The 8924-nt window shown below is 43.9% G+C and overlaps 1 long non-coding RNA gene across 1 annotated transcript; it reads right to left on the minus strand.

Annotated features, from left to right (window-relative positions):
* Positions 1-5638: 5638 nt before the first annotated feature.
* On the minus strand, positions 5639-8607 carry LOC140904004 (uncharacterized). Its single transcript, XR_012156411.1, has 2 exons — positions 8275-8607; positions 5639-5914 (listed from the first exon to the last, which is right to left on the minus strand). It is a non-coding gene; the product is annotated as an uncharacterized lncRNA (long non-coding RNA).
* Positions 8608-8924: the final 317 nt, after the last annotated feature.

The following is an 8924-nucleotide window of genomic DNA, read 5'->3' on the forward strand; positions in this document are numbered from 1 at the left end:
TCAGAGTTGGCAGCAACAAGGGCCGGGTTCAATATCTAGGGGATCCATTCCAATAACACAATGCAAAACCAACTCGAGCCCCCACCCAGTGACCTGGGACAAATATATACCACCCTCGCTGGGCGCCTCCAAAAGGCAATACTTCCCCTCTCGCAAGCACAGAGTCTGAGTGTGGCAAAAAGCCTTTTAATAACAGAGAGAAACAATGTGGCATTATGTTGGGGAAACACCACCAACAGGATTCATAACTCAACCCATGAGCAACCCCCCCCCAAGCAAATTGGGTCGTGTCCTTTCCCCTTGGTTCTTGAGTCCAGCAACCCAAAATCACCCAAAGTCCCAAAAGTCCAATGACCCAAAAGTCTCTGTCCCTGGTCAGGGCAGCCCCAGAGTTTGAAAGTTTATCTGCAGAGCTTTACCTCCCAACCTGGGTGGAAGAGAGATAAGAGGCACCTTACATGATCTGAAGCTGATTGCCCTGCAGCTCCATAGGGCTCCGCTCCACTAGCTCCGCATCCCACAAGCAGCTCCCGCCCTCCTATGAACTGCTCCGCCAGCCTGTCCACAAGGCACTCCAGCCATCCCGCAAACTGCTCCACAATATAGCTTCAGGCTCCTCCACTGCTTAACACAACACTCAGTGATTTCAGCTCTTAGTCAGTTCAGCTCTTTGGTGAATTCAGCTTGTAGTAGGGGAGCCTCGGTGCTGGTGCACCATTAGCCCAAAGTGAGCTCAGCAGCCTGTAACTAGACTCCTAATAGAATCAAAATTAGCTCTGATATTCCACCGTGGAGAGAGGAGGAAGTGCAATTAGCATGTAAGGCCCTCACCAAGAGGCCTATACCACCAAGTATTAATACTTGTCCCTAGTCTCTCTCACTTCACAGAGTTTTGGAACCCATGACCCTTGCCTAGTGAGTGCTATTTAGTTGATGGTGAGTCCCTCCATCATAACAAAAGGCCAAGCACAGTTCCCATAATCAAGGTAATAACAATTTATTCTTCCTGCCCCAATAACAGAGACACTGGGGATCCCACAACAGCCAAAGTGACCATTTGGGCAGCTATGGCCTCATTCTAGGCGGGATGGGTGTGCCTATGCAAATGAGATCAGCCCTTGAAATTCTTTTCCACAACTTGCCACACCTCACCACCAGATGTCAGGGTGGAGCTCATCCTGACTCTGCTTACACCAAGAACAAATCATGCCAAACCAGCTTGATGTCCTTTTTTCGTAGGGTAACTAATTTGGTGGATAGGGGGAATACAGTGGACATAATATACTGGACTTCAGCAAGGCTTTTGACACAGTCCCATATGACATTCTGATAAATAAGCTGCAGAAATGTAGGCTTGGAAGAATTACCCTTACGTGCTTACATAAATGGTTAAACAACCACTAACAAAGAGTAACTATTAATGGAATTATGTCGGATTGGAGGGAGATCTCAAGTGGGGTTTCACAGGGATCTGTTCGGGTCTGGTGTTGTTTAACATCTTAATTAATGACCTGGATGTAAGTATAGAGAGCACACTGATCAAGTTTGCAGATGACGCAGAGCTGGGGGGTGGGAGTGGAGGTTGCCAGTATTTTGGAGGATAGAACTAAAATTCAGAGGGATCTCAATAAATTGGAGAACTGAGCTATAGAAACAAAATTAAATTCAACAAAAATAGATGAGGTGCTACACTTAAGGAAGAAAAACCAAATCATAAATACAGAATGGGGGAAACTGGCTTGCTAGCAGCACTGTTGAGAAGGATCTGGGAGTTGTGGTGAATCACAACTTCAACATGAGTCAGCATGAAATGTTGTTGCAAAAAAAGCAAATGGAATTTTAGGTTGCATTAACAGAGGCATAGCATGCAAGTCACGGGAGGTGATAGTACATCTCTACTCAGCACTGGTTAGGCCTCAGCTAGAGTACTGTGTCCAGTTTGGGTCACCAATGTATAGAAAGGATGTAGAGAAACTGGAAAGGATCCAGAGGCGAGCGACAAAGATGATCAGTGGGATAGAACACAAGCCATATAAGCAAAGGCTGAAGGAACTGAGTATGTTTAGTTTGGAAAAGTGGAGATTAAGGGGGGATATGATAGCAGACTTCAGATACTTGAAAGGCTGCCATAAAAAATATGGAGAAAAGTTGTTCTCTTTCTCCACAGAGGACAGGACAAGAGGCAATGGATTCAAACTACAGCATAGCAGATTAGATTAAATCTCAAGAAAAACTTCCCAACTGTAAGAACAGTTGGACAATGGAACAAACTGCCTAGGGAGGTTGTGGAAGCTTCTTCACTGGAGGTTTTCAAAAGGAGGCTGGATAGCCATCTGTCTTGGATGGCTTAGACACAACAAATCCTGCATCTTGGCAGGGGGTTAGACCAAATGACCCCTGCAATCCCTTCTAACCCTATGCTTCTAGGATTCCAAGAAATACACACTGACAATGAGTCATTGTTTTCTAGCTCTGATTTCCAAACTTTTGGGATATTGTATGATTTCAAACCTATTCCTTCCAGACCCCATCATGCATAAGACATGGGAATGGCAGAGAGAGAAATAGATATTTCTAAGAAAATTGTAGAACAAAAAACACCATATTATCGCCGAGGAACTGAGTCACCAGAGAATTCACATCAGAATAGCCGTGTGAACCTAGAAAAAATGGTACTCACCACAGCATGAGTGAAAGGCGAAAGACTGTTCAGGAAAGTCCTAAACCTATTGAACAAGAGTTTAAACCTTTAGGATTTCAGAATCCAAATGAATCAATTGGACAAATCCTCCTCAAGGTCATAAGATAACCAGCTGTTCATGGAGAAGGAGATGAGGATGTTACTGGGTATGATTTTGGGTGAGAGGATTTTCTGGAGTTTTTCAAGTATTATTTACCTCAGCCCCAGCTGACAATCTGTTATCTCCATGTGATTATTCTGTTGTTGGCTGGCAGAGTTAATTTATTTTATATTAATATTTATTCTGCTGGATGGTTATTGTAAGTCAGAAGGCAGGGTTTTCAGTGCCTTTGCATTATGACTGTATGTGTTGTGACGGGGTGTACCAGGCTGTTGTGAACTCCTGCTAGAGTCCCTGTGGTCCTACAATGCCCCAGAAAAAGAGCAGTGAAAGTGGGCCCTCCAGGTCTGCCTAGAAAAGCTGTATGGAAGCAGCCAATCAGAGCCCAGCAGGCTCAGATAAAAGGAGCTGCAGGGCCTGAGCAAGTCAGTCCCTTGCTGGGACTAGAGGATCTATCAAGGGTGCTCCTTGTAAATCACAGGAGCTTGAGAGAAAACCAGAAAAAGAGTTCTGGTGGTATTTTGGCATTCAGCCAGGAGGAAGAGACTTTAAGAACTTTAGCCGCGAGGGGAAGGTGAAGAGAAGGGGGCTATGTAGGAAAAGGCCCAGGAAATAGTAGTAACAGCAGCAAACTGGAGGGACAAATAGGTGGCTGCAGTGTATAGGGTCCCTAGGTTGGTACCCAGAGTAGTGGGCAGGCCTTGGTCCCCCTGCCAGACAGTGCTGGAGTGGCTGAAGCCCTGGAAAGGGAACATGGCTAGTTTCAAAGCCCAAGAAAAGGGGCTAGATAAAAGGGTCCAGAGATAGGGTTGAAGACCCTGGTGAGGGCAAACAACCCATTCTGACTTGACTTTTTACAAAAAGCCCAAGAAAGGGGCTAGACTCCCGAGGGCCCAGATACAGTGCTGAAGACACTAACAAGGGCACACCAATTGTCCTTGCTGGACCTTTCTAATCCCGGAAGGGGTTGGTTCGTTTGTTCATTCATTCGTATTGACTGTACGATTTTGCCAGAAGGCTGAGCCACTGATGACCTCCCTAATGAGGCTGACTGCCTACAGGGGGGCATCAGGAGCAAGAAAAAGCCTGCAGTACCAGATGCAGCAGTAGGAGGTGCTCAAGAGGTGAGTGACACCTGGCACAGTTTTTGTTTTTAATGTTAAATCTAAATAAATGTGGACAGGTGGTGAAACCAATGACTCATCTTGACCTATAACTAAGGCTAAGATTTTGTCACGGATATTTTTAGCAAAAGTCACAGACAGGTCATGGACAATAATGAAGAATTCACAGAAGCCCGTGACTTGTCCCTGACTTTTACTAAAAATATTCATGATTAAATGAGGATCCTGGGCAGCTGCGAGTAGGGTTGGGAGCTCCAAGGACCTCCACCACCCATGAGGGTTCAGAGCTCCAAAGACCCCTTCTGCTGGCACCTTGAAGCTACGGGGATCCCCCTGGGAGCTGCAGGGGGCTCCTCTTGCTTGGGGCTCCTCAGGTGGCAGGGAACCATGCAGCTCCCAGCCGGCGCTGGCTGAAGTCACAGAACCCATGACTTCCATGACGTCCGTACTAAATCACAGCCTTACCTATAACTATTGTTAAATAGTAATTTTGTTTATGCAGAAAAAAGGAGGAGGGGGCAGAGGTTAAATCTGTAGTGAGACTCCAAGCAGGAGGAGCCTGGGAAAGGTCTCATATGTTATGAAGAAGCATGTAAATTTCAGGGATAACATTATTATGTTTCATACTCAGTACTACGAGAAAGTGATTGGGATTCACTACCATTGTCAAATGGGTGGTTGGGCATGTTTTGGTTTGTGGGGGAAGGAGGAAGATGTGCTTCTTGCTGTCCACCCAATTGAGGGGCAGGACCCAGTATCTCCTCCTGCAGGGCCCTTTTGAATAGTTCTTTCTAAATTTAGATGTATTCTTTCCCATAACTCATGCCTCAAAGCACACCACAGCTGATGAAACTCTATAGTACATGATCATAGAATATCAGGGTTGGAAGGGACCTCAGGAGGTCATCTAGTCCAACCCCCTGCTCAAAGCAGGGCCATCCCCAAGTTTTGCCCAAGATCCCTAAATTGCCCCTTCAAGGATTGAACTCACAACCCTGGGTTTAGCAGGCCAATGCTCAAACCACTGAGCTATCCCTCCCCCTGAATGTTTAAATGGTTCTGCATTTTCAGAAGTCATGATGCAATCTGAGTTGCTTTGTTCCCAGGAAGCACCAGACTGCAGCTTTAATTTGAAGAAAAGTGGTCTAGCTTAGCATGGGAGACCTTGCTCATGCCACTACTGGATTGGGTATGAGAGCTGCTGGACTTCTCCTTGTAGACAGAAAGTTTCCTGCCTATTACACTTTAAGTGACAGAAGTGTGGGGGGACTGCTAAAACCCGTACAAAATGCCCATTTCAGGTAATGGGTAGAGAGTCTAGATAGTTCTTATTTCCGTCAGACTGGAAATATTGAAAATATTGGAAAAAAGTCGAGTTCAAGAATGGGTTAAAGGGTTAAACAGTATTTTTAAACTGTATATTGCCCATTTCGATTTTGATCAGTTTGACAGCATGAATGGAAATTAGCTTGTGACAGGCTTATGCTGCCCCTGTGGGAGGGCCTACCTGGGCCTAGCAGGTAAGATAAAAAGGGGCTGGTGGCTTCTACCAAGGGCCAGTTCTAGGTGGAACTGGGACATGAAGAAAGGATCTTCCCTCTCTTCATCCAAGATGCCCGGACCAATCAGGACTTAACACTGACTGCACATTTTGATTATACCAATGAAGGATTGTGGGTTAGTGTTATGGAATTTAAAGTTGAGGGGTCCATCTTGAATTAAGTATCAGTTTATTACTGTAAAATTAAAGCAAGCTTGCTTTGTGAGTATGTGGCAAAGCTGTTTTGGAGTCCACTGGAAAGGAGTTGGTGATTCTAGCAGAGGTGAGTCCACAAAAAGTCTCCATCACATCTGACATCCTTCCTGACAATTGCAGCAGATACTCCAGGAACTGAATGAATATGGGCAGAGAATTGCCCTCTTGCTTGTTGTGCTGGTTCCTCCAGGTCAGGACAGAGGCACACTGCTTCCATCTGTACTGTATGCGTTCTATGGATTAAAAAAGGTTTGCTAATCTGTCATTTAAACTCACATAAAACATACTAAGAAAAGAGTAGAAGTCAAATAAAGGGAGAGATGTCCACCAAATCAGGATAGTGTTAGCAAAGGTAAGATAGCTCGTCAAAACAAATGGCAAGGGAGGAAGTTGAGATAAATCAGAAGCTGAATGCAAACTTCAGAAGGGAATTTAAACATGAATCAGATTCCATAAGTACCAAAGCATCTGAGGTTTTAAGAGCCTTAAATGTGAATAAGATTTTGAACTTAATTGTCAGCTTCAGAGGTAACCATGTAAACTCCTGAATGGAAGTCTAATATGGAAATTGGGGAGGCTGTAACAAGTTAAACAAGCAGCAGCATTTTTAGTGGCTCCTGGGCGGAACAGAAAAATCTGAAAGGCTAGCAAGATGATCATTATAATAATAAAGGTGAGGGAAAAAACTACAGTGAGAAACAAACAGGTAATATTTGATGTTAGACTTATGGAGGATACAAAATCTGGCAATTGTTACTAATATGAGTGGCAAATGATAGGTCAGCATAAAAAATATATGAACATTGTCACAAATTGGATGATGTCATGTAGGAAGACTAGAACTTTAAAGTTAGACAACTGGGAAAAAACCATGAGCTAAATCCACATTTAGACCTCTAACTACCATTTGAGGTACCTATGTCCAAAATTTAGATCCTCAAAACCCCTGCTTAGCAGCCACCTAACCCTATACGCACAAAGTCCATAGATAGCTAAGATTCCCTTCGTGCCTAAATTTCTGGTGGTGCACATGTGCACTGCTACATAAAGCCTAACTTTGTGGAGGTGCCTGGTGCCTAAGCCCCAGCAGGATTCACAAACTATGTTCCCCCACCTCTCCTGTGGCATCCAATCCAGCTCTAATGCACTCTTTTGCAATCTTTCCATTTGAAGCTGTTCCACTTTGTATTAATAAACACATTTATTGGAACAGGGAATTGGGTATCCAACCTTCCAGGTGAGTGCCCTCACCAATGGGCTAATGAGTCATTGTAATTTTTTCTCTGGCCTAGTGAATTTATACAAATCTCTTCTCCCCCTCAGGCCAAGGGAGGATTTGAACCAGATATCAACCACATCCAAGGTGAGTATCCGAACCACAGGGCTAAAAGTTATGCGGGTGCTCCTTCCCTTCCTACACTGACTTCTTGCTAAAATGGCATAGGTGCATCCTTGCAGCCAGGACTTAGGCACTTATCTGCAAGAGAGGGGCAGGGCTTAGTACACACCTCTCAGCTTGGCATCACCTATTTTAGGCAACAAGCTGCGTAACATCCTGGCTTTCGTGAATCCCATTCGAGGCACCTGTCTCTCCCCATTCATGGTATGAGGAGCCTAGGTGCCAAATTCAGGCTTTGTGACTCCAGTGGATTTTTTTTTCTAGACACCTAAGAGTTTCTTTGTGAATCTGGCCCTAGGTGCCTAACTCCAGGGCAGGGGAAGGCACCTCCCTTCACTCAGGATTCATAGCCATGAATCCTCTCCTGGAATTAGTCACCTAATCCAGGTCAGCTGTTTGTCTCAGAAAGCTGAGGAGGTGCCCCCACTCCCATACCCAATAACCCAGTAGTTGGACCACTCAACCATAACATAGGAGATTCAGGTTCAAACTCGCACTCTGCCTGAGTACAAGGAGGGACTTGAACTTGTGTCTCCAACCGCACAGGTGAGTGCCCTGAGTTATTGGATAGTGTGGTGGGCATCTCAGTCTCTCCTGTTAAAGCTGGATTCAGTGCCCTGCTCTGGTGACTTCTTTTTAAAAAATTATTTATTCACATTAGACCAGCTTCAACAGGAGAAACTGAGCAGCCCCACCTCAGACTATCATATAGTTCAGAGGTTAAAGCATGCATTCTAGAACTGGCAGGGCTCTCTTCAAATCCCTTCAAAACCTGGAGGTCTCCCCTCATCCCATGTGAGTACCCTAACCACTGAGCTAAAGGTTATGAGGGAGGTTCTTCCCTCCCCCCATCCGTTTTGTGTAAGCTCATCTGTAAGGGCCAATCTGGTAGGCGAGCTCTGAGCACACTTATATAGATACATATATGTGCTCATTTTCCAGGTGTGTGTGTGTGTGTGTATAATATTTACACACACACACACACAGAGACACACACACACACATCTGGAAAATGAGCATTATTTATATATATATATATATATATATATATATAATGTCACCAGCACAGAAACAGTACTAGACCTATTACCTGACTTAAAGCCGCAGTAGACTCTAAATATAAAGAAAACAGACCCAGAACAAAAACTTGAAGCATGCCCATTGCTAAATTGAAAAATCAGGATTAATGCTTACCACAAAGAGCTTGAAAGGACTAGTAGAGAGCTATGAGTCAAACCACTTGACTCAGTGAGTCTGAATAACTGTATGGATAACTCCCATTGACACTAATGGGAGCTGCATGTGTAAATCTCCATGAAGATACCTTGGTAGCAGCTACATTTAAACATAAGTATTCAAGAAAGGTACTATACAAATAACTTAATCACTTATCTTTTCCCGTTGTAAAAACAACTTTTCTATAAGTGTGCTTCAGTTGCTTCAGCAAATCGCCATGTGATAGTCACTTCGAGTATATCTAAGCAACTAAAATTAATCCTGTGGCTTGTTGTGACTGAAACTGCAGATGACTAGACAGAATTCTAGTTCCCGATAATAGGTTTCCACTCTATTTTGAAATAGACTGCAACAAAGATAATGAAAATGAAATCTGCAATGACCGATAATTGCAATGCTACAGTAAAGGTCTTTACCATACAAGATTAAACATTTCAAATACATGGGAGAAGCATACAGAAACCCCAGCTGGCAAATGACTTTTGTGTGTGCCCTTCTACACACAGTTTTAGAAGAAGCTAAACATTAATTACTATGCAGGATATTCAATGTGCGAGGTTTAAGAGATTTAAAATTTGCTTGATAATTTCTAAAGAAAAAGAAACAAA

The sequence above is a fragment of the Lepidochelys kempii genome, chromosome 1 (genome assembly GCF_965140265.1).
Source record: "Lepidochelys kempii isolate rLepKem1 chromosome 1, rLepKem1.hap2, whole genome shotgun sequence".
In the NCBI taxonomy this organism is placed as follows: Eukaryota; Metazoa; Chordata; order Testudines; family Cheloniidae; genus Lepidochelys; species Lepidochelys kempii.